This window comes from Mesocricetus auratus, unplaced genomic scaffold (genome assembly GCF_017639785.1).
Source record: "Mesocricetus auratus isolate SY011 unplaced genomic scaffold, BCM_Maur_2.0 Super-Scaffold_100676, whole genome shotgun sequence".
NCBI lineage: Eukaryota > Metazoa > Chordata > Mammalia > Rodentia > Cricetidae > Mesocricetus > Mesocricetus auratus.
In genome coordinates, this window is record NW_024429266.1 from 97,678,565 (window position 1) to 97,705,262 (window position 26,698).

Below are 26,698 nucleotides of genomic sequence, written 5' to 3' on the forward strand. Positions count from 1 at the left end.
CCAGACCAGGAGAAGGCTGGGGAGAGGAAGGCAGAGAGAGGCCATGAAGAGACACCATGCTGCCCTAGGAGTAACATGCCAGATTATGGGTAAGCCACAGCCTGGTGGCAATACATAGTTTTAAAAGAAATGGGTTAATAATTAAAAGAGAGCTAGCCAATAAGAAGTCAGTCATCGGCCAAATAATTTTATACTTAATATAAGTCTTTGTGTGTTTATTTGAGGCAAAGGGACTGCGGACTAGGCAGAACAGAAACCTGCATATTTACTTCCCTTGATAGGGTATTGCTTGGAAAATGCTCTCTTAATTTTGGGAAGTTCTATAGAAGGGATTTAGACTTGGGTGATGCCACAGAACAAAGGTTTAAGTTTTTCAATGTGATGCCATCAGGAAAATGGTTTGAGATTGACATCCATTGCCAGCACACAATTGGGTGCTGGTGTAAATATTGTGAGAACATTCAGAGATGAGTTATAGATATATAATTCTTAGATAAATATAGATATTTGTTAGATATATATTAGACAAATATAGAATTAAATTCTATATTTCACATTCCTGCTCTGGAGGGTTTTCCTGCTACTGATGTGAGGTGTCCACCAGAAAAGACTGTTGGGACATGGGTTTAAGCCAATAGAAAGCCATTATTGGCAAGCGTGTGACTACACTGGGTTTTTGGGATCTGAGTATAGCATTGAGCCTTTTCCAAGGTGAGCTTTTAAGCACAAAAATCACGTTCTGGGTTGACATACTTCAGTTAACAAGAACAGTTAACCAGAAGCAGAACTACAAAAACCAAAAATCAAGGTTAGTACATTTAGAGACTTTACCAGAACTAAAGACTTTGATGGATTAGGCCTTTGTTTTTATTTTTGGAAGGTGGTGCTGTGTATGAGCTGAGTTTTACAGCCTTAATGGCATTTCCATCATGGAGTCAGTTGTGCTAAGGTCTGGGGCTCTGTTAACATTCCCTACTGGTCTTAGTGAATGAGTCAAATCATGGATTCATCCTGCTCTAAGAGGCATAGTTGGTCCTAAGGACTGTTTGATAGTTAGCCATACAGTTTAAGACGCAGAGCCCTGCTGTTCTGATCAGAATGAGAAGTAACGGCCTAGTCAGGGATGACAGCAAAGCAGTTAGCCTGGTGAACCACAAGAACAGAGATTGGCATTAATTATCTAACAGTACCATAGACCCAGACATGGCCCTTTGCAGAAGCATGGCCTGGACATTATCATAGCTCCAGATGGCAGCACAGGTCACTCAGATTGACAGTGTGACCCTTTGGATACCGGCATGGTCCCAGGTGGAATCCACATGGCCTTTGATGGTAACAGGAGCCATGGACATCAACACAGACCCTGGGTGCAGGAGGGCCATGGACTCAGACATGGCCTTCAGCAGCAGCCCAGGACTGGACAACACCATGGCCATGGATGGCAGCACAGGCCACTCATATCAGCGTCGCTTTGGCAGTGGCACAGCTCTTAGACACCTACACAGCCAAAGGTGGCAGCGCAGACACTGGCATCCTTGTGACCTTTGGTGGAAACATGGACCATGACCATGGATGCCCACAGAGATCCTGGCTGTGGTAGCACCAGGAATGGCCTTTGGCAGCAGACCAGGCCCAGACATCACCATGGCCCCAGGCGGCAAGCAGGCCTCCTCATCGGGCTACTCCTCATGTCTTCACTTCTGCTCTACCTGTACTGAAAACACATGAGCCATTCCAATTCCCTTCTGTCTCATTTCTCCAACACACATTTGTTCATCATAATGGGACCCACATGGCCAGAGTCACAAGGCACCAGACAGGCCATGTATGTCTTCAGAGCAGCTGGGGCCTTGAGGGCTCAGGTTGGCCTGTGGGTGGCTAGCACCCACCTGAGCAGAATGGATTCGTGTGGGTCATTAAGTGTTTTCCAGGAAGCCCAGGCCTTGAGGGCCCAAGAGGCTTGTGGGTGTCTAACACCTGTCTGAGCCAAATGGGATCAGGCAGGCCATGGATGTCTGAAGTTGGACTTTTTTGTCAGACTCTCTTTGGGGACCACCAGCCCCCAAATAATGACATGGAGACTTATTATTAATTATGAAAGCTTGCCCTTTAGCTTAGGCTTATCCCCAACTAGCTCTCATAACTTAACTCGTTTTTATTAATCAACACTCTGCCACATGGCTTTTTACCTCTATACATCTGACTTGCTCCGTTATTGCTGGCATCTCTCATGAGCCTAGTTAGATTTATCCCCCTAAGTTCCTCTCTCTACCCAGAAGTTCAGCCTAACCCCTCCTGCCTAGATATTGGCCATTCAGCTTTTTAGTAAACCAGTCACTCCAATACATTTTACAAATACCCAACAACATCTCTCCCTTTTTGTCTAAATTAGAAGAAAAGGCTTTAATGCTAATACAATAAAACTATATACAGTAAGAATTATCAAATAAAGTTCACATTTATAGTATCCAGTCTATTTGTATTTGGCAAATTCAGAGAAACTACTCTACTGTTTATCATATCTTGGTGTGTCCAAAGTTTTATTCCAAAATGACTTTTTATCATGGCTGATTCTGGGAATTTTGTTAAATCGTCTGTGACTCTTAGGGAGCATCAACACTCCAAGTCACATAACTTCATTTAAACCACACTCACATACATTTGTGCAGCTAAAAGAATTTTCCCCCACACTAAAAATTGGAAAATACTATTAAAGTGGAGAAAAATAGGTCTGTGTATGATTGCATAATGGAAGCTTTAAAAATGGAATATGAAGGAATAATCAACTTGATAATCTTTGTTGTTGTTTGATAATTCTTGGTTTATTTCTTTTAAAAAGTTGGTTGATATGAGTACTAAGATGCAGGCCTTAGAAAAATTTATTAAAGCAGAGTGTAGAGATATTCAAACCCAGACTGAGGGATTAAATGGAAAAACAAAGTATTGCATTTTAAGGTTAAAAACAAACACTCTAAGGTCTTAAGGGAACCACAATTAATATATCCAGTAACCTTATAGGAAATGCCACATGAAGGAGATTCTATAAGAGCTACTTGGAAGCCAAGCCAGTGACAATGATAGATTTGGGGAAACTTAAGGAAGCTGTTGTTGGGGAAGTCCTTTGTCAATAAAGCACTGCTGGCCAATAGGAATCTAGATAGGTGGGACTAGGAGTCCAGGAGGATTCTGGGAAGGAGAAACACAAGAGAGTCAACATGTAACGTCATGGGGTAGGAGCCCGGAACTATTCTCCGGTAAGAGACATACTTAGATTAACAATTATGGGGTAATTACTTAAAGCAGAGCTAGCCAGTAAGAGACAAGCAAGGCCAACAGCTTCATAACTAATATAGCCTCCTGTGTGTTATTTGGGGACTACAATGCGGCAGAGCCCAAGCGACTAGCGGGTGATAAACCAAAGCGGCTAGCAAGGAAAAGCTTCCTTTTACAAGCTGTAGTCTCATATGACACACATTCACCATTTGTGAAACAGATGATAAACACGTGGTCTGTTTGTGATAGGGTTATCCCTGTAGATTGGATAGATTTGATTAACGCTGTCCTAGAGCCTGAACCACAATTACAATGAATTCCTGGTTCAGAGAAGAGGCTAAGACTATCTCCCAAGATCAAATTCTTGGAGGTGACTATGCTACTTTAGAAAGACAATGTCAATATGATGATCATCTCTTGTGTTTAATCCATGCAGCAGTTTTGAATGCTTGGGATAGAACTGGAGAAACAGGAAAGAAAATTTAATCATTTACAAAAGTCATACAGGGCACAAAGAAAACATTCATGGACTTCTTACAATGACTGTCGTTAGCAGTCAATCAAATAATATCAGACTCAGATGCTAGAAAAATAAAAATTGAAAAAATGGCTTTTGAAAATGCAAATGCCCAATTTCTTAAGTGTCTTTCGGCCATTTTAGATTCCTGTATTGAGAATTCTCTATTTAGTTCTGTACCTAAGAAATTGCTCAACATCCTTAGCCATCAGGGAAATGCAAATCAAAACAACTCATATACGATCTTACACCTGTCAGAATAGCTAAAATCAAAAACACCAACAACAGTTTATGCTGGAGAGAATGTGGAAAAATAGGAACACTCCTCCACTGCTGGTGGGAGTGCAAACTTGTACAGTCACTTTGGAAATCAGTATGGTGGTTTCTCAGGAAAATGGAAATCAGTCTACCTCAAGATTCAGCAATTCCACTCTTAGGCATAAACCCAAAGGATGCACATTCATACCACAAGGACATTTGTTCAACTATGTTCATAGCAGCATTATTTGTAATAGCCAGAACCTGGAAGCAACCTAGATGCCCCTCAACCAAAAAATGGTTAAAGAAAATGTGGTACATTTACACAATGGAGTATTACTCAGTGGAAAAAAACAATGAAATCTTGAAATTTGCAGGCAAGTGGATGGAACTAGAAGAAATCATCCTGATGAGTCTACCTCAAGATCCAGCAATTACTCTCCTGGGCATATAGCCAAAGAAAGCACATTCATACAACAAGGACATTTGTTCAACTGTATTCATAGAAGCATTATTTGTAATAGCCAGAACCTGGAAGCAACCTAGATGCCCTTCAACTGATGAATGCATAGAGAAAATGTGGTACATCTACACAATGGAGTACTCAGCAGAAAAAAAAAAAACAATGGAATCTTGAAATTCGCAAGCAAATGGATGGACCTAAAAGAAACCATCCTGAGTGAAGTAACCCAGTCACAAAAGGACAAACATGGTATGTACTCACTCATATATGGTTTTTAAGCATAGAGAAAAGGATTACCAGCCTACATTCCACACCGCCAGAAGAGCTAGAAAACAAGGAGGACCCCAAGAGAAAAACTCACAGTTGTAAAGTGGGGGAACCAGCATTGAACTAAACCAAGCCCTCTGAATGTGAGTACCAGCTAGGAGGCCAAGGCAGTATATGGAAACTCTAACAGTGGAGCCAGGGTTTATCCTAGGTCACAAATGGACTTTGGGAACCCTTTCCCTATAGAGGGATACTATTGCAGCCTGGATATGGAAAGGAGGGCCTGGGCCGTCCCCAAAATGATGTGATGGACTTTGATGATCCTCCATGGAGGTCTCACTATCCCTGGGGAGTGGGTGGTAGGTGGGTTAGGGGGTTGGTAGAAAGCATGGGAGGATGGGAGGGTAAGGGAATGGGGGAGATAGATATGTAAATAGGAGTATTTCTAAAAATAATAATAAAAAAAGAAAGAAAAAAGTTATTCTTTTTTTTTTTTTTTTGGTTTTACGAGACAGGGTTTCTCTGTATTGTTTTGGAGGCTGTCGGTCCAGCCCAGCCTCGAACTCACAGAGATCCGCCTGCCTCTGCCTCCCGAGTGCTGGGATTAAAGGCATGTGCCACCACCGCCTGGCAGAAAAAAGTTAGATTCTTAAAGTCTACACTTAATAAATACTCATTCCTTTCAAGAAAAAAAAAGAAAGTATCCTTAGTGAGTTAACCAAGTAGCAGAAAGACACGCATGGTATGTACTCACTCATAAGTGGATATTAGGCATAGAGCAAAGAACAACCAGCCTACAATCCATGCCTCCAGAGAAGCTAGGAATCAAGGAGGGCCATAACGGAGACATATATGGTCCCCTAAAGAAGGGGAAAGGGACAAGACCTCTGAACAAATTGGGAGAAAGAGGGGAGATGAAGAGAGGGAGGAGAACATGAGGGATCAGGAAGATTGAGTCAGGCAATGAATATCAGAGAGCAAGAAAAGAGATACCATAATAAAGGGAGCCATTTGGGGGGGTTGAGGGGAGGGCACGGAAGGAGGGGAGGGAAAGGGAGAGGGACCTGGAACTGACTTGTGAAGCAACCTTGTTTCTAATCTAAATTTAAACTGGAAAATAAATAAAAAAAGAAAAAAACAAACAAATAAAGGGATCCATTATAGGTTTTAAGAGAAATATGAAACTAGGGAAATGTCCAGAGGTCCACAAGGATAACCCCAACTAAGAATCTGAGCAATAGTGGAAAGGCTACCTAAAATGCCCTTCCCCTATAATGAGATTGATGACTACCTTATACGCCATCCTTGAGCCTTCATCCAGTAGCTGATGGAAGCAGAAGCAGACACCCACAGCTAAGCACTAAGCTGAACTCCTGAAACCCAGTTGTACAGAGGAAGGAGTAATGAGCAGAGGGGTCAAGACCATGTTGGGGAAACCCACAGAAACAGCTGACCTGAGCAAGTGGGAGCTCACGGACCCCATTCTGACAGCTGGGGAACCAGCATAGGAGAGAACCATGCACCCTGAACGTGGGTGTCAGTTAGGAGGCCTGGGCAGTCTAAGGGGCCTCTGGTAGTGGATCAGTATTTATCCCAAGTGTACGAATGGACTTTGGGAGCCCATTCCCCATGGAGGGATGCTCTCTCAGCCTGGATACATGGGGGAGGGCCTTGGCCCTAACCCAAATGATGTGACAGACTTTGATGATCCCCCATGGAAGGCCTCACCCTCCCTGGGAAGTGAATGGGGTTGGGATGGGGAGTTGGTGGGGGGAATGGGAGGATGGGAGGGAGAGGGAACTGGGACTGATATGTAAAATATGATTGTTTCTAATTTAAATAAAAATGTATATAAAAAAGAAAATGCAAATGCCCAGTGCAAAAGGATAATTAGGCCTTTAAAAGCAAAACTGGCACCTTTAGAGGATTGTATCTGAGATACAGTTAATATTGAAGCACATGGCCATGATGATGATACCTGAATAGGAGAGGTGATTTCAAGAGGTTTAAAGAAAAACCAAAATGCTAAATCCTTTAATTGTGGCAGACAAGGTCACCTGAAAAGGGATTGCAAACAGGGCATTTCTAGAAACCATTCTTTTTATAAATACAATCCAAACAGAGCACCCTCCCTTCAGGATAATGCAGAAGGTGTGACAAAGGAGACATTGGACAAAGAAATGTAAGTCAACAAGGGACTATCAAGGTAAATGTTTGCCTTCATGACATGCCTTGAGGGACCTCTCAAAAGCCCCTATGCCAAAACCCATTCATTCGTTTCCTGTCAACATGGATGAAATTTCTTCCCAGAAAACTTACATAACCTAATGCCTATTGAAAGCAAACATATTGTTCCGGATGATAGCAGAGCTTTAGAAGCAAAAACAGAAACCATAGATCAAAGCTGATAAAGATTATATTAGGAACCTCCCCAAAGTCAGAGCTGGGGAAGGGTTTTGGTTTTGTCTTTTCAGGAAAATAAAAGCAAATTATCTTGAGGTTTTTAAGACCTTTGGACAAATAAGCATCCAAAGAAGAAGGGGGAACTATCCAGAACAAATTAACAAGAAATGAAATAATCTGACTTTATGTGATCTCTGAAGTCTCCAAAAAGAAGACTGAATCCAAGTCAGGTGGAGGTCACACATATTTTTAATACCACCACTTGGGAGGCAGAGGCAGGCAGATTGCAATGAGTTTGAGGTCAGCCTGATCTACAGAGTGAGGTTCAGAGAAACCCTGTCAAAGAAGCTGGAGCCCCCACAACCATTTCACCAGGACTATGATAACACCATTAAGCCAAACAATAACAACTAAAGATCGGCTTTGAACTACAAACTACTCAGAACAATTTCAAGGTGACTAGCTGAGATGATTCAGCCTCGAGACAGGGTTTCTCTGTGGCTTTGGAGGCTGTCCTGGAACTCGCTCTTGTAGACCAGGCTGGTCTCAAGCTCACAGAGATCCGCCTGCCGCTGCCTCCAGAGTGCTGGGATTAAGGGCATGTGACACCACCGGCTAGCAAAAATGTAAGCTAGTAATTAGTCAACTATTACAATCAAACTTGTAGTCATATTAGGTATGATTCAAAGTCAAACAGAGATCTATTTTAGAAAGGTCATCTTCAAACAATTCAAAGATCTACAGAATATGGCATTTAAGATGTTTTAATAACATAGGTATTTTTTTAATGACAATGAGATGTGTCTGCTTCTGGCAGCACCAATCTACTTCAGAGAAGTTGATGGGCATCAAAGAAATTCACATGGAGTTGACTTGCTTGTGGCAAAAGAGGCCACTGTTTGGGCTGCATAACCAAACTGTAATATAAACCTCCATCCTTGCCTATGAAAGGGTGCCATGTAATAAAAAATCATGAAGACTCTGCAGCTAACAGGATTTATTGTGTCTTATCCGGTCTTAGGGATGTTCCATAGTTGAAGGATACATCACTTGTCTTGTAGTTTTTCTCGGTGCCTTTATATTTGTAGCCAAGATTTTCAGGAGATCTCACCCCATCAAATCTAGTCGTTATTAATTATAAAGGAACTCATAGCTTTTCTTCCCCCTGTGGAAACAAAGGCATAACCTCTTCTCCAACCTAGTAGCATTGTGTCAGGTGGGCCATGGGTATCTTCTTGGCTGCCTAAGACTTGAGGACCCAGGCTGGCCTGTGGATGACTATCACTGAACTGAGCAGAATTCTATTAGTCAGCTGTGGATATCTTTCTGGCAACCCAGGTCCTGAGGACCCAGGCTGGCCTTTGTGTGGTTAGCAGCCTGGGGATGTCATCCCTGCAGCCTGGGCCTTGAAGACCCAGGCTGGCCTGTAGGTGTCCTCCACCTACCTGAGACTGATTGCATCACACTGGCCCTGGATGTCTTCCCTGCCAGATCCAGGCTGGCCTGTGGATAACAACCACCCAACTGTGCAGGTTCCAGTCATCTGGGTAGGTACATCACAGAACACTTCCATGGCCCCAAAGTTTGTCATTTGTTTTGTGAACAAAAGGATGAAAAGGTTTTGAGACATCTGGAAATTCTGTGGCTGGAGTGGAAATTCTATGGCTGTTTTTAAAGCCTTAAATGCCTTTTGTTAGTCTCGGTCCGGATTAGGGGCTCCGTGCCCCCTTTGTGCTGCTGTACATCAGCCCTGCCATTTCCACAAACTCTGGTATCTGGAGGCAGCAACACCCAGCTACACCTGGGAAATCTTGAACCCGTGTCTTAGTCTTTGGAGCTGGGATCTGAAGGATGGCAGGAGTCCTGCTCAGAGACAGGCTCCTTTGCCTCCCCTCAGCTGGTAGCTAAGATAGACAGGCTTCTACAACATTGGATTTTCTTAGCCAACATTTTGTAGTCCAAGGTCTGTAACTCTTATAGCAGTCCCTCAATAGCCCTTTCATAATCTGTTTTTCCAGAAAACCTTAGAAGGAAGGACAGCAACTCTGTGTAGCTGCGTCCTAACAGCTCCCTTGGCAAAGAGCTTGAGAAGGGACAGCATCAACAGCACAGACAGCAGACCCATTTATTTAGCAATGGGGGAACCTTATGTATCCTCCCAGCACCCAGGTATTCCAATCTGTTGGCACAGCATGGTTGCTCCCTGTTGGCTAGGTACAATCAAGACCTCTGGCAGTGCCTGTTGCTAGGCCTTCAGGTAGCATCTCATGGCTGCCCCCCAATGTCTACATGATCAGGACCTCTGCCAGTGCCAGGCAGACTCCAGGTCGGCTCATCTCTTGGCCCTGTAGGCCTTAACTTCCTGCATATCCACCCTTTTTAATTTATTACATGGGTGCTCATCGGGAGCCAGAGTTCTTAGGTCAGTCCTTGTTGACCCAGCTCAGGAAGGCTCAGCAACTGGACTGTGCCTGTCTTAGGTTGGCCTGCCGAACAAGATCTTACCCGTCATTGACTACCAGCCCTCAAAGAGCATCCATTCCTGGAGAGCCACCAGAATAGGGGGACTAGGCAGTAGCCTTTTGAATTTCAGATAACCAGGCATGCATAACCTCCCGCAGAAGACTTTGAGAAGGATGCCTAAGAGCCATTAACACCGGAAGAGTCACCTCAGCTGCTGACCTATGCTGTTAAATATGCTGCAGGAGGCATTTGAGGAGAATAAGGATTAACAATACCACTCTGCCAGTTAAGACATATTCGAGCATCCAGGAGGGATCAAAAAGCCTTTTTATATATTGCCAAACTTTTCAAAAAATAGAGTCAAAGGCTATAACTTCTTCCTTTAATAAATCAATGTGTTTGGGGACAGGCAATGAGAGCAAGAAGAGGAAGGACATACATTACCCAGCTTGGGTTATTTCCTCCTTGGTGAAGCAGGTTGCTCCATGGCCGGTCTCTTACTGGGACCCATATTGGCATCATGGCAGTCTGATGGAAACCACAGGTGTACCCTCACCCACCACTTAGCAGGGGTGCTGGTGGCTGCCATTGGAAGGAGACAGGATCTCTCCCTCTCACTAGGGGCAGGGGCATGCTCCTTGGCAGAGACGACCCGACCCGTGTTTGTAGGCCGGGTTGAGTCCTTTGTCCTCTTGCTGCCAGGGCTGAGGAGCGCCCCATCCGGAGTTTAAAGGCGCAGGTGTTTCGGCAGGCTGTGATCTGCAATCCTTTGCCCAGTGAAATCCCTTATTGCATCTGGGACATCGGGTTCTAGGTTTTCCCAGGGGCAGTCATGCAGCCTGGTTTGCCACATCCTAGCAAGATCTATGTACTTTGGGTGTGTTGTTGGTGCACTGTCTGTCTGTAAGGAGGGCATCCAGGGAAGTGATGGAGGCAACGATGGAACCGAGTTACTGGGGTCAACATGTCTTGCAGCCAGGACCCATCTGTGAGTGTCCTCATTGCAGACCGCTGCAAACTGCATTGTATGTTGCGGCTTTAAGCCCTTCTCATACCAATTGTTTGATTAACATCTCCCTAGGGGAGCCCAGGGAGCCTCATTGACACATGTGAGAAAATCGCTAAAAAGTTTCCCTGGCTGTTGAATAAAGAAGACAGAGGCAGGTGGATCTCTGTGAGTTCGAGGTCAGCCTGGTCTACAGAGTTAGTTCTAGAACATCTGGAGATGTTACAGAGAAACCCTTTCTTGAAAAGCAAGAAAGAGAGAGAGAGAGAGAGAGAGAGAGAGAGAGAGAGAGAGAGAGAGAGAGAGAGAAAGAAAGAAAGAAAGAAAGAAAGAAAGAAAGAAAGAAAGAAAGAAAGATTATAGAAGGGTCCTGGTGGTTGCTTGCCTTAAGAGCCTTGAAGGCTGGGTCAGAAACCTGTGTGTAGGAGGCTTGATGGCTGATCTGTGCCTGATGGATGGGATGACAAAGTTACCTCATCCAGTGAGCATGTCAAGGGTCACTGGAACATTAATTAAGATGTTCACTCATGCTTGAGCTTCTGCCTGATCATCATAAGCCAATTTCCAGCTAAGAAAGGCGGCCTGCTCCAGCACAGCTTTGAGCAGACCAATCAAAGTGAGTCTGTAGCTGCATTGTCCATTGAGTGAGGATCTGCTCAAAGTAAGGTGAATCTGGGGGCAGTTCGGCTGTGTGGGGGTGGGAATCCAGGGCCCGTGAACAGCCTTTTGTCCCAGGTTGACCGGGAAGGCTTTGAGGCCTGAGATGGGGGCAGGGTGGGGTACAGCAGCCGGGGGTCATGCCACACACAGCATTAAGGAATTTCTGCCTTCAGGGGCTGGTGGACATCGTGACTTCACTCAAGGGTATTGCAGCAGAGGTGTGGGGAGGACAGGGAGGCGGTATGTGTAGTCGTACCTGTGGCTGGGCTCTCCTTAGCATGTGTTGTGGGGCTTGAACTGTCTCCTCATCGGATGTCATGGAAGCTCAGACATGGCAGGGGCGGAGGTGGAGGAGAGGTTACCGTTTTGTAGAGGGTGACAGCTGTCAACAGGGGTGGGGGACTGTGTCAGGCAGTTATGTTTTATACTTAGTGGGGAGACTTCTGAGGTTTATTGGGCCATAGCCATACGCTGTTCCCCCGGGGCAGACGGGACTTTTCCTGTCTCCCTCTTCTCCTCTGTCCTCTCTCTGTCTCTCTCTACTTCTTTTCTCTTTCCTTCCCTTTCTCGTAATACTTCTCACTTAAGCTCCGTCTGCCTTGGCGCACGTGACTCAGCAGGTTTTCCTGGCATTCGCTCCTGCCCGTGGCAGTCTGAGATACGCAGGGACCCTGAAACCTTCTGTTGTGCAAAAATTCTGAACCCCCCAAATCACCAAGAGACTCGTTCCGATGCAAAAGCGAAGCTGAGGAGCTCTGGATTCTTCCATCCACTACCGCCGTGCCCCGTAAGCCTGCCCCTCGTTCTCTGCCATGCTCCATGAGTTAGGACTCACTGTGGTCTCTTGCCTTTTTGGCCCAGTTAAAAAACAAAAACAAAAACAAAAAAAACAGTACTGGGTGACCATTGGTCTCTTGGCCTCCGGGAGCCCTGGCCCCTGATTTTGTGCTCGACGAACACAAAAATCAGTCTGTGCCTCTCACATCCGATCCTCCCTTAGTCTCTGGGATGCTGGAGAATATAGGCTTTGGATCTCCTCTACCTCACTCATGGAAACTGTGCTTCCCCTTCAGATATCAAACTACACGGCTCCTTATTCTGCCAGTGACCAGTGACCCATAGTTGTAAACGCAACCTCTGTTTCCCTGTTCCTGGCGTGCTAAAACTCTCTCCTGCCTGCCACAGTGGTGTCCTGCTGACTCCCACCCTGACTAAGCCAGTCTTGGGGGGGGCACCTCTCTCTGTCTCGCAGCATCCTGTTTTGCTGGACATCTTATGCTCCTGTTCAAAATGTCTCTCTCTCCTGTTTATCCGATTCCTGCTGAGTCATTCAGCCTGGGATGGCGGGTTCCTCTTTTCCACCCAGCTTTGCCTTTTGTTTCTTTGCTGGAAAGATCTGAGTAAAACGTCCCTCCACAGCCTCTCAGCTTGGATCCAGTTCTCCAGACAGATCCTGCACTAATGTCATTGTAGCCATATTAAGAACAGATTAATTAATTACAGGGCTAAAGCCTTACCTAGCCACCTATGTGTGTAACTAACTAAAGACAAATTTTGTCTGCTGAGCTATACTAAATAGACAGACAGCCCTCAAATGCTCAGCGGTCTAGAGAATATGGCATTTAAAATGTTCTATTAAAAAGTTTTTCATAACAGACAGGCCAGCTGCTGGCATCAGCCCATTTCCTCCAAGAAGACTGGTAGACACGGAAGAAACTCCACCTATAACACTGCCACTGAGAAAACCTGCCTTTCACCTCAACTGCTACAAAGGAGTCTTCAGATTGTATACGAGAGGACAGTGGAATCGACGTTCTCCATGTTGCTCAGGCCATCTCTGCGGAGGGACCAACCGTGACCACGAGCAGGGCTCGGGTGCTGAAATGAGAAAGTGCTCCCAGAGTATGATGGGCAGAGGTTCTTTTGTTTTGGTTTAGTTTTTTGATGTTCTGTTGTTGTTAGTTGGAGTTTGGGGGATGCTGTTTTTATTTGTTTGTTTGTTTGGTTGGTTGGTTGGTTGGTTGGTTTCTCTGAGTGACCTGGCAAAACCAAAGGGGTTCAGATCCCTAACAAGAAGGCATAGGCCTTGAGCCAGGCGAGGTGTCTCACACCAGAGGAAACCACTGGTCAGCGCGGGGTGACAGAACTGAACCTCTCAGAGGAGAAAGTGGGGGGTACCCTTGAAAGAATTGGTACAGGAGACAGCTTCCTGAACATAACTCCAGTAGCACAGACACTGAGATCAACAATTAATAAATGGGACCTCCTGAAACGGAGAACATACTGTAAGGCAAAGGACACAGTCAGCAAGACAAAAAGGCAGAATGGGAAAAGATATTCACTAACCCCACATCTGACAGAGGACTGATCTCCAAAATTACAGAGAACTCAAGAAGCTAGTCTCCAAAGCACCAAAGGATCCAATTAAAAAGTGGAGTGCAGAACTAAATAGAGAGCTTTCAATAGAGGAGTCTAAATGGCTGAGAGGCACTTGAGAAAGTGCTCAACATCCTTAGCCATCCGGGAAATGCAAATCAAAACAACTCTCAGATACCATCTCACTCCTGTCAGAATGGCTAAAATCAAAAAACACCAATGACAGTTTATGCTGGAGAGGATGTGGAGAAAGGGGAACACTCCTCCACTGCTGGTGGGAGTGCTGACTCGTACAGCCACTATGGAAGTCAGTATGGAGATTCCTCAGGAAAATGGGACTCAGTCTACCACTCTTAGGCATATACCCAAAAGATGACAATTCATACAACAAGGACATCTGTTCCACTATGTTCATAGCAGCATTATTTGTAATAGCCGGAACCTGGAAGCAACCTAGATGCCCCTCAACTGAAGAGTGGATAGAGAAAATGTGGTACATTTACACAATGGAGTACTATTCAGCAGAAAAAAAAAACCAATGGAATCTTGAAATTTGCAGGCAAATGGATGAGACTAGAAGAAACCATCCTGAGTGAAGTAACCAAGTCACAAAAAGAGAAACATGGTATGTACTCACTCATATATGGATTTTAGACATGAATCAGGGGAGTGCCAGCCTACAATCCCACTGCCAGAGAGTCTGGGAAACAGAACCTTCAACCAATGACTGATGGAAGCAGAGGCAGACACCTACAGCTAAACACTGAACTGAACTCAAGAAATTCAGTGGCAGAGAGGGAGGACTGATGACCAAAGGGGTCAAGACTGGGCTGATTTAACCCACAGAAACAGCTGACTGACAAGGGTTAGCTCTTGAATCCCAGACTGATGCCTGGGAATCCAACTTGGGACTGATCAAGACCCCCTGAATGTGGGTGTCAGTGAGGAGGCCTCACCCTCCCTGGGGATCGGAGTGGGGGGGGCCTGGTAGGGAGGGTGGGGGAGGAGGGGAGGGAGAGGAAGTCTTGACCAGCAAGAATACACTGAGTGTCTGGGATCCCGTTGTAGCCTGGAGCCTTTCTCGGGATGGGCTTTTAAGCACAGAAATCATGTCCTAGTTGGCACACTTCATTAGCAAGAGCAGTTAGCTAGAAGTGGAACCACAGAGGCCAGAAAGCAAGGTTTACATTTATCCTATAGCTATGAACTTTGACGGATTAGTCCTTCACTTTAGTTTTGGCAGGTGGTTCTGTCTATGTTCCAAGTTTGATGGCCTGAATGGCATTTCCTTCATGGAGTCAGTTGTGCTAAAGTCTAGGGCCCTGTTACTCTACTCCTTCAATAACTACAGGCTGCCAGGAAGACATCCGTGGGCCAGCTAACCCTACTCGGCTCACGGGGTTGCGATCCACCCACAGGCCAGCCTGGGCCCTCCAAGGGTTCTCGTCCTTTATATTGACTGCTTAATTCCTCTCATTAGTCTCTGCATTTGCCAGTTTATTTGCCAAACAATAGAGGAACCTGACTTTTCTTTTTCTTAAGTACTAAGTTTCTGGTAGAATAAGTCTGATTCACCAGCTTTCTAAATTTGACTTCTGTTTTTCTGAAGTACCAATTCAGGTTCCTGGTAGAGTAAGCCTTATTTACCAGCTTTCTAAATTTAAGATCTGCCCTTCTTGCTGTTCTCTTAGTTTCCCAGTCCCTCTGCTTACTGCTCCTGCTTCCCAGTCCTGAGTTCAGAAGCCGTACTTTCATGGGAGTTAGTTCCTGCCACGGTTCCTCCCCAGGGTTCGGGTTCCTTCCTTCCTGTGATGTCTCTCTGCTACCTGGAAGTCATGTGTCATGAGTCACGAATTCACCCTTCTTGTGGGGCAAGTCAGGGATACCCTTGGCATAGGAAGGGGAGTGGGGTGGAGGGAAGGGAACCGAAACAGGGTAGGGTTGAGTGAAAGGACCAAGAGTGTGGTGGGACGGGGCGGAGAGAAAGGAACTAAACACTGTGAACGTGTTTGTGTGGTCCGTGCGTGTCTGCGTGCATGTGAGTTCCTGCGCGGTTAGGCGGTGGCTGTCCGTGCTGGACTCATTCCTGACTCTTCCGTTGTAGCTGACTTGTTACACTCATCGACACAGGCAGCACGCCTGTCTCCTCTGCCTCCTTCCCTCCCTCATCTCTTTCTCCTCCATCTACCCCATCTCCATCACTTCCATCTCCTCCTCATTTCCTCTTCTTCCTCCATCCCCTCCCACTCCGACTTCTCTTCCGTCTACTCCACCACATCCAACTTGACATGGTTCTGAAAATTAAAGCTTAGCTTGTCTACTTGAGTAGCGAGCGCCTTACCCCCTGAGCTATGGCACCAGCCCACGTTACCTTTTCTTGTGCGTTCTAACGGCATGTCTCCTGACTGGAGTATTTCAAGCCAGATGTATTGAATAGAAGTAAGATGCGAACTTATGTCATTTAAGTGTTTCTAACAATTTGAAAATAGAGAAGAAAACGAGCAAGACCTGGACAGTAGGGGGGAAAGTGGTAAAATGCTGACAAATATCGGGGCTGGAATGCTCGGAAACTCACAGTGGGTGTGGTCGCTTGCTCAAGACCAGCCAGCATGGACGAGGGAGGAGCTCACCTCACCAGCCCGACCCCTACCCCAGTTGAAGGCTGCTGGAGAGAGACAGTCAGATTTCCTCGAGGACTTCCTGTAGGGCCCTGAGCCCCAGCATAGCCTCTCACCCACGGGCAGCACTAAAGAGCTCAGTGTGCTGTTGAAGGAAAGAAAGGACACGATGCTGAGCCGGGACTGCTCTGGGGACTCCAGGAGGACTCACAGAGGGAAAATGGAGACGGAGTGTGATTTAATAATGCGTTGGCATGCGTGCAAAGTTCTCAAATAAAGCAAAAGTGTTATATTTTTAAAATGAATACATACAATAAAAGTTATAATAATGAAAAAATTTTTGATAATTTTATGTCTTATTTTAAAATTGTAAAAACACATTTTTCATGGAGACAAGTTCTTGGTATGCAACCTTTAGACACTGTGATTAGTGTCATTCCTCATTCTCCTCCTCCAACTCCTCTGGAATTCCCCAATCCCTTTCATTCCATGACCTCAGACACACACATATATGTATCAATCAACAGGATAAAGAAGGATCTATAGAGTGGAACAGACTCTTCACCAGCTGTATATCTATACATCTAATGAAGGATTAGTATCCTGGATATATAAAGAACTCAGCAAAGTGAGCCAAGAAAACAAATGGACCCAACTTGAGAATGGGCTATGGATATGAACAGAGTTCAAAAAAGAAGAAAAAATGGTTAAGAAATAGCCCCAAACTGTCCATTGTACCTAGCCTTAGGGAATGCAAATCAGAACAACTGTGAGATTTCATCTAACCTCAGTCAGAAAGGCAAAGACCACAGAATCACAGGCAGCAAATTCTGGAGAGGATTTGGGGAAAGGGAACCTTCATCCATTGCTGGTGGGATTGCAACCTGGTGCAGCCTCCCTGGCTTGCTTATTTTAAAATTATATTTTAATGTCATCACGGTGTACCTATGCTGTTGCTTTTAGTCAACACTATGCCTTCAGGGTTCATGCTGTGATGTGAGCAGTGTTTTAGGGGCTGGAGAGATGGCTCAGGTTACCACCAACAAGGGCTGCCACACCCTCCCACCGTCGTGCAACCAGGTCCCCTGAAACTCCAGGGTGAGACAACCCTCCCTTCTGTCAGGTATTGAAGATGGAGGTTTCTGTCCCTCTTGGTTCCACAGCTGCTTTGCCTCAAATAAACACACAGACACTATATTAATTTATAAACTGTTGACCAATAGCTCAGGCTTCTTATTGGCTATCTCTCTCTTAATTATTAACCCATAACTACTAATCTATGCATTTCTACGTGGCCTTATCTTACCAGAGAATGCCTGGCGCATCCCATCTTCCCGGTTTCTACAAGGTATCTCCTCTGGCCTCCCTCTCTTGTCTCCCCAGCATTCTCCTTGGCTCCTAGTCCCGCCTGTCTTCCTGCCTCTACTGGCCAGTCAGTGTTTTAGTCATCAACCAATAAGAGAAACATATATGCAGAAGGACATCCCCCATCAAGGTATTTGCACAGAGCTGTGAGGAAAGTGTCTCATACACACAGCTAGCACGTTGTATGTGCACATGGGAGATGTGTGTGAGAGAAGTTGATGTCACATGAATTTCTCCAATGCCCCCACATTATTTGTTAATTATTTTTATTTTTTGAGACAGGGTCTCACTCTGTAGGCCTGGCTGTCCTGGAACTTACAGAGATCCATCTGTCTTATCCTCCCAAGTGCTGGGATTAAAGGTGTAGCCACTATCCACTGCTCTCCCCTTATTTTTTGAGGCAGAATCTCTCATTGAACTTGGAGCTCACACATTAGACCAGGCCGCTGAGCCAGAGAACCCCAGGGACCCTCCCATGTCTGCTTCCCCAGCAGTGTAGAGACAGCATCTGCTGCTGCACCCAGCTTTTCACAGGAGTGCTGGGGATCTGAACTCAAAATCTCATATTATACAGCAGCCATTGTATCAAGCTACCTTGCTACCGTTATTTTGTGGTGTCAGTATTTGAAGTCTGTTTCCCCAAGCAGGTCCAAGTATGCAGTACGATACTATTCGTGGGGGGAGGGGGCGGCTCTAGCAGGCTCAAACATAGCAAACATGACACTGACAGGTTGCTTGTTTTTCGTTCTTTCTTTTGTCTCCCTTATTTGACCAATCCATCTATTTCCTCACACCTAAGATTGACTGCCAAGGCTAAACCACTAGATTCCCTTCCCTTCCCACGTTCCCAGCGTGGACCACTGAAGAACCAGCCTGCTTCCATTTTGGACTTAGAAGTCATATTATAGTAAAGGCAAACTAAATTCATTCCTGTTTATGATTAAATCTGTTTCTCAAGGACTGGGCTATGCCCCACCTGTAACCTTGATGACAAATGTCTCTATACTCCCTGTTCCAGGAATGGCAACCATGCCTTTGTTTCAAAAAGTTGTTAATAACCGTCCTGCAGCCCTACCTTTGTTCCAAACGGTTATATGACCCCCTATGACTACCTTCTTTTGACCACCTGTGATGTGTGCTCCTGTAACCCTGCCTGTTTCCCCCATTTGGAAACCTTGCCTTCCTCACATCCAAGGCTGACCTCTGGAACCCCACCTTAGGGGGAAGCAGCCTGTGTTCATGAGTTTAAAAACCTTGCTTTAATTGACTGCTTGCTTTAATTAATGTGGCTATGATGATTTGGGTCAGCCCTCTCATCTTTAGGATTAATACCACCAAGGTCCAGCTATCAAAATGCCTTATTTGACTACTCTGACCAAGGTGTCTGGTTAGGACTGACCAACAATAACCTACTACAGACTTCCCCTTTTTCCCTTCAAAATAACTGCTGCTGAGTAAGGGGGTAGGGTAGGTGGAGAGAAACAGCAAGGACTGGTGAACAATGCCCCATCACAGACTTCCCCTCTTTTCCCTTTAAAATCACTCTGCTGGGGTGTGTGTGTGTGTGTGTGTGTGAGAGAGAGAGAGAGAGAGAGAGAGAGAGAGAGAGAGAGAGAGAGAGAGAGAGAGAGAGGGAGGGAGGGAGGGAGGGAGAGACAGAGAGGGGGGAAGAGAAGGAGGGAGGGAGGGAGAGAGAGAGAGAAGCTGAAGCTGAGACCTTTGCTCTTGAAGGAGCTCACCCGGTGTTTTCTTTCTGAGCTGTGGAGTCTGGGGCCATGAGTGACAGGGTGACCAAATGGCAGCCATGCTGTCCTCCTGGAAACATTTTTCTCAGAACACCTGCAGACCCAGTGCAGGACTTCCTGTTCTGCTCTCATCTTAGAAGCCTGGGCTCCTGGGGTTGGGGAGGCTCAACATCAGTAAAGATCTCGCCACACAAGCAACAAACACCAGGGTTCAGTCCCAGCATCCACAGAAGACATGGCAACAGTGTCTGTAATCCACAGGAAAGACAGACACAGGGGTCTCTGGGGCCCAGGAGCCGCCTGCCTAGGGAATCAACGAGCTCTGGGTTCAATGAAAGATAGTCTGGGAAAGCTTGGTGGCACATACCTTTAGTTCCAGCATAAAGGCAGGTGGATCTCTGAGTTCAGGGCCAGCCTGATCTATATAGTGAGTTCCAGGACAGCCACAGCTACATACTGAAGCCCTGTCTCAAACAAAACAAAGTAAGTCTGTCTGGAAACCTAAGGCAGGGCTGGAGCACAGGCTAGTGGTTAGAAATGCTACAGCTCCATCCATCACAGGACCCAAGTCCCGGCACCCAAGCTCCCAGCCACCTGTAATACAGCTCCGAGGAATGTGAGGTGTCCTCCTCTAGACTCTCGGGCATCTGGGCACATACGCACGAACACACACGAACACAAACAAAGCCATACTCATAAGCACACACACCCATGCACAGAATTTAAAATAAAAACAAAAGTGAACCAAAGTGGGGAGCAATAGAGGAAGACACCCAACAGTAACCTGTAGCTGTGCATGTACGCACCCCCGTACCCCTAACACATGAATACGTGCACACATCTGCGCGCGCACGTGCACATACATGAACGTGCGCACACATGTGTACTACTCATACACAGTGCACTACACACACACACACACACACACACACACACACACACACACACACACACGCGAGCAGGCAAACAAACACCTGAAGACATTTTTCCAGGAAGCCTGTGGAGGTGGGACGGGGCAGTGCGGAGTGTGGCCGGCAGGTGGCACTGCTGGGAGGTGGTTTTGCAGAAGCCCTGGCTGGAATGGAGCTCGCCAGGCTCTCAGGCTGCTTCCCGCCCGTGTCCGCCCCGGACCGCCTTGCTCCAGCTCAACCGACACGGAGCAAGGCGCTGCAGCCTCGGGACCTCCCTGCAGGGACAGACATTGTCAATAGGAGGGCAGCCTCCGCACAATTAAATGTGAGGGAGACCCCACCCTGGGCAGGAGAAACAGCTGCTTCCATCCCACCATCGCCTGACTCCCGCCTTCCCACCTTCCCCACCATGACCGGAAGTACGCCGGAGTCGTAGCCTCAGTAAGCCTTTCTTCCTTCAATTGTAAGCCTTTCTTCCTTCAATTGCCATTCTTGCGGATTTTGTCACAGCAACGAGAAATGTAAGCCAGAAACTGCCCTCTAAACCAGCGGTTCTGAGCCTGTGGGGCGAGACCCCTTTGGGATCAAACGGCCCTTTCATAGGAGTCGCATGTCAGATACTTACATTATGATTCACAACAGCAAAGTTGCAGTTAAGAAGTGGCAACAGAATAATTTTACAGTCGGGGGTCACCAGAGCATAGGAGCCCTGGGGAAGGGTTGCCGCAACGGGAAGGCCCCAGAAGCCAGCCCCTCCTCCCTTTCTTACGGATCAGGCCGCCTCAAACGCTCCCCCAAAAGTTTATGTGTTGAAAACGGCCGGGCCAGCGAGAGGGCTCAGCAGGCAAAGGTGCCCACCACCAAGCCTGACTTCCTGAGTTCGATTCCCCGGGACCCACTTGGCGGGAGGAGGGAACCACACAGGTGCCATGGCGCATGTGTGTTCACACGCCAGTGGCATACATGTAAAAAGATATTTATGGCTGGGCTAGTGGAGTGTGGTGACATATATCTGATCTCCACCCTCAGGACACCGAGGCAGGAGGATGGTGAGTTCCAGGCCAGCCCGTGCTGCTGAAGGCTTGGTACCTGATGCAGAAGTTTCCATAGCCAGGGTTCTGGGAGGCAACTGGATCCCGGGGGGGGGGGGGGCCTGACCTCCTCCGTTACTAAGGTTCAATGGACTGGGGATGGCAGAAAACTAGGAAGGGGACTTAGTTGGAAGAAGAAGGTTATTAAGGAGGACCCTTGAAGGGAATGGTCTGTCCCTAGTGTCTGTCTGTCTCTCCCTCAGCCTGCCTCCCTCCCCCATCTCTGTCTCTCTCCCCTATCTCTCTCTCTCTGTCTGTCTCTCTGTCTCTCTCTCTCTGTCTGTCTCTCTCTCTCCTTTCTCTGTCTCTCTCTGTCTCTCTCTCTCTCTCTCTGTCTCTCTCTCTGTCTCTGTCTCTCTCTCTCTGTCTCTCTCTGTCTCTCTCTCTCTGTCTGTCTCTCTGTCTCTCTCTCTCTCTGTCTCTCTCTGTCTCTCTCTGTCTCTCTCTGTCTCTCTGTCTCTCTCTCTCTCTCTCTCTCTCTCTCTCGCTCTCGCTCTCTCTCCTTTCTCTTTCCCACATCCATTCCCGACAACTACTAAATGAGCAGTTCTAACCACAGGCTTCAACCGTGAGGTTCCATCCTCCCAAGAGCTTACCACAGACCACACCTCTCGAACCACAACCCAAAACATACCTTCCCTCTTTTTAAGTTGACTCCTCAGGTGTTTTGTCACAGCAACAGAGACCTGACTAACACAGCTCCTTAAGGTTTGTCAATCAAGTTGTCCTCCTGACACATGACTAGAGAAAAGTAGCAAAATCTAAGAATCGAGCGCCGAGTGTCTGCCTTCAGTGCCTCGGCCTATCGCTGAGTTCATCAGGACAGCTTGGTCCTTCTTGGGTCACTCTAAGCTCCTTGTTTGTTTGTTTGTTTGTTTGTTTGTTTGTTTGTTTGTTTGAGACAGGGTTTCTCTGTAGCTTTGGAGGCTGTCCTGGAACTCACTGTAGACCAGGCTGGCCTCGAACTCACAGAGATCCACCTGCCTCTGCCTCCCGAGTGCTGGGATTAAAGGTGTGCGCCACCACCAACCAGCTTCCCACTAAACTTCCTAAATGTTTAGTGTATTTTATAAAATGTATATTACACCTCATTTTTTTTAGTTCTCTATGTATCCCAGGCTGACCTCAAACTCATGACCCTTAACCTCCCAAGAGTTGAGATGACAATAAAAAAGTATGGTCTACCATGCCCTGCTGAACACTTTCTTAAACACATACTTTATGTGTAGGATACAGCCTGCTTATAGCGTGTGTGTGTGTGTGTGTGTGTGTGTGTGTGTGTGTGTGTGTGTGCAGGTCTGTCTACCAGGCCACCTAGTATGTGAATTTCTAGGGTTCCTTCTGTCCCCACCGGCCATGTCCCACAGGAACTCTGGTTTGACAGATGCCAGCAGTACATATCCAGTCTCCCATGAGCACCTTACCCACTGAGCTGTCTCCTAGCCAACAGCATGGCATTTTGGCAGATCAAAAAGTTGACATGTCCATCATTGTGTTGCTAGGCTCTCCATTGCTGGAACAAACTACAGGAGATCAACGTAAAAGGAAGAAAATTCTCATTCCCATTCTGGTTTCACCTGGTCCTTACTGGATCAAATGGTCAGGTTGCTTTGGGGACTGTGGACAACAGGAAGAGGAAGCCAACAGACTTGCCGCATAGCAGCCGTGCAGGCAGCTTCTCCCACCATCCTGCAGAGACACGCCCTCAGCTAGAGACCACCTGCTAGATACCAACCGCCACCACCTCACACCATACCCGACACTCACACCAGACCCCACACCGCACACCTCACACCCCACACCTCACACCACACCTCACACCTCACACCTCACACCATACCCCACACCTCACACCTCACACCATACCCCACACCTCACACCACACCTCACACTATTTCACACCTCACACCTCACACCACACCCCACACCTCACACCATACCTCACACCCCACACCTCACACCACACCACACCCCACACCCCACACCTCACACCACACCCACACCCCACACCCCACACCTCACACCACACCCCACACCCCACACCTCACACCTCACACCACACCTCACACCTCACACCATACCCCACACCTCACACCTCACACCACACCCCACACCCCACACCCCACACCCCACACCCCACCCCACACCCCACACCGCACACCTCACACCCCACACCTCACACCATACCCCACACCTCACACCTCACACCACACCCCACACCTCACACCTCACACCACACCACCCTCACACCTCACACCACACCCCACCCCACACCCCACACCCCACACCTCACACTCACACCACACCTCACACCTCACACCTCACACCTCACACCATACCCCACACCTCACACCTCACACCATACCCCACACCTCACACCTCACACCATACCCCACACCTCACACTATACCCCACACCTCACACCACACCTCACACTATTTCACACCCCACCCCAGCACCTCACACCCACCCCATGACAACACTCACCCTGTCACCACACCTAGTCAGATTTTACTTTGAGCCACCAGCTCCCAAATAATGGCACAGAGACTTCTTACTAATTATGAAAGCTCAGCCTGTAGTTTTGGCTTGTTCCTAACTAGCTCTTATAACTTAAAACAACCCATTTCTATTAATCTACATTCTATCATGTGACGTCTTGCACCTACCAATGGGCATACACTCACATTCGTGTAATTAAACGTTTTAAAAGAAAACAAATCACAAAATTCACCAGAGAGATAGAAAATAACACCGTCAGCATGGCCCACCTCACTTGGCTGGTGCAGAGACCAACGAAATTCCTCTCTGGAGGAAAAGGTTAAAACCTAAGAGCTCACCAGCTCCGAAGTCCATGTGGGGACCCCGAGTCCGCGTTCACCCCGCTCAGAGGACAGCCGCGGCGTGAGGCAGCACACACTCTGACACCATGCGAGTTCCCACCTCGAGAATATAAAACGCTACCTACAAAAGTTCACCGTAACAAGAGCCTGAATTAAAGCAGCTGGAGCAAAACAGAAATGACCTGATGGTTCAGCATCCCAATGTCGCAGCAGTCACCAGGGTGTGGCGCCGAGTCCCCGGAAACCCACGGGTCACCCAGAGGGGTGGACCGAGGAGGAGGTCGGGGTGGTGGGGTGGGGGCACCAGCTCGGCCTCCAGGTTCCTCCCCTGCCGCTGGCGAGGCCCCGCCCCCCACCACTCGCCATGGTGTTAATCGCAGCAACAGAGACCCTGATGTGACCAAAATACAGTATGCACAGGCAAGGAGAAGGAACTTGGAGTCATCCCCCTGAGGAGGGCAAGGTGAGGAAAAGGCTAAGTTTGAGCGAGAGGAACCTTGCTTGCTGCGCAAGGGGAGAGAGAAGTTTCCAGTGCTCCTGAGGAGCAAGCAGAAGGCTGCCGAAGCTGACTGGCGGCGGCCCTAGGCTTCCAGAAGGAAATGGAAGCTCTTTCTGTTTCCGTGGTCCCCCGAGCCAGCCCTCTCCGCCCCTCCGCACCCCACACCCCCTGTCTTCGGGATCCGCAGGGGAAGCCGGCTGTGGCTCGCAGGCTCGCAGGCGGGCAGGTGGGGGAAGCCCTGCTCTCCGCGCAGGTCCCATAAAGGTTACTTGAGCAACTTCGTGACTTCCCTGCCGCTGCCGTGGAATTCCTGAGGTGATTTTTTTCTTTCCGTTCAGGTTGGAAGGGTTCAGCCCAAGATGTGACGGACCAATCGCCGAGGGCCTCTAAACGGGGCAGTAGGCTCACCTCCCAGATGGGAAGCAAGACAGAAGATTCCCCAAGAACTGGAAAGCCGGCAGAGCTGGGCTTGAGCCATGACCTTGTACTTCGTGTTAGGTAAGTGCTTAGACTGACCCGCATATCCTGTAGAGACCCAGTCTGGGGGATGCTAGCTGGGGTCGGGGGAGCCTCCATCCCTGACCACGCCCCTCCCAGAGGGGTTCTAGGCAGGGGCTTCACCCCTGGCTACGCCCCCAGCCCCTCACTGAGGGATTTTGGGCACGCTCTCCACCCCTGACCATGCCCCATGCCCCCAGCCTCACTGGGGGAGGCTCTCACTGGGGGCTCTATCCCTGATCAAGGACCCATCCTATCACTGGGGGATTCTAGATGGTGGGGGGGGCGGATAGGAGTCCTTACTCCCGAGCCATGCCCCACGCCCAGTGAGGGGCATGAGGCATGGATGAATCATGAATGGGCAACACTTGCCAACTATACGCCAGCCTAGCTTCCATCCTCAGCACTGCAAATAATAATAATAATAACTAAAAATAAACAAAGCATGGTTTAACTCATTGGTACACAGACTGTTTATAAAGTTTAAAGTCCTCCAGCTGTAGTTACCTGTGGATTTAAGTTCCCTTGTGTCAACTTAGCACGAGGAGAGGGAGAACCTCAACTGAGAAAATGCCCTCACCAGATGGGCCTGTGGGTGAGCCGCTGTTGGCATTCAGGCATCATGCTGGCCTGCCGGGTCTGCTGGCAGGATGCCTTCGCCAGCGTTCAGGCAAATCTTTAGTCAGCCCAGGGTCCCCGCAGCCGTAAGTCACTAGTCATGAGCTGCATGACTACACCATGTACTACACGCCTACATCATTCGTGGAATGCCTGTATACGACTCTGCGCACGCGCAAAGAGTCCCTTTTAAAGCAAGCTCTGCCTGTCCCTCGATCTCCGCCCAGCACTCGGGATGCAGAGGCAGGTGAATCTCTGTGACTTCAAGGCCAGCTGGGTCTCAGAGGAAGTTCCAGGACAGCTAGAGCTACGCAGAGAAGAGAAACCCTGTCTCAAAAAAAAATCCATATAATCATTCATTGTATGGAGGTTCTATTCTCCTGATCATCTGATTAATGCTATATCATGTTTTGGCTCTGCTCATTAAGTTGCTTTCTGGAGACTGTTGTTTAAATTCCATAAAAATGTAACACCTGAATCAGAGCAGGTTGTTAGCTTATTAAATAATGTGGTTGCTAAGACAAAAGACAGAAATATCTTTTACTGATAAAGAGCCTACAAAAATTATTTTACACTAAATAAAATGCAGGTAAATTGTTCATTCCACACCGTTAATAACTGACAGATAGCATTAACCTGTTACTTGAGATCTGTACCAAAGGGTCTCCTTTTAAGGTTTTGTAAAAATACTCCATGGGTATTTCCTAAAGATACCTCTTAAAATCCTATAGAGGCGCCGGGCGGTGGTGGCGCATGCCTTTAATCCCAGCACTCGGGAGGCAGAGGCAGGCGGATCTCTGTGAGTTTGAGGCCGGGCTGGACCA

At 47.5% G+C, this 26,698-nt stretch overlaps 1 pseudogene; it reads left to right on the top strand.

The window, feature by feature from the left end:
* The first annotated feature begins 1,344 nt into the window (after positions 1-1,344).
* Positions 1,345-26,698, top strand: part of LOC101843163 — a 29,770-nt pseudogene continuing 4,416 nt past the window's right edge.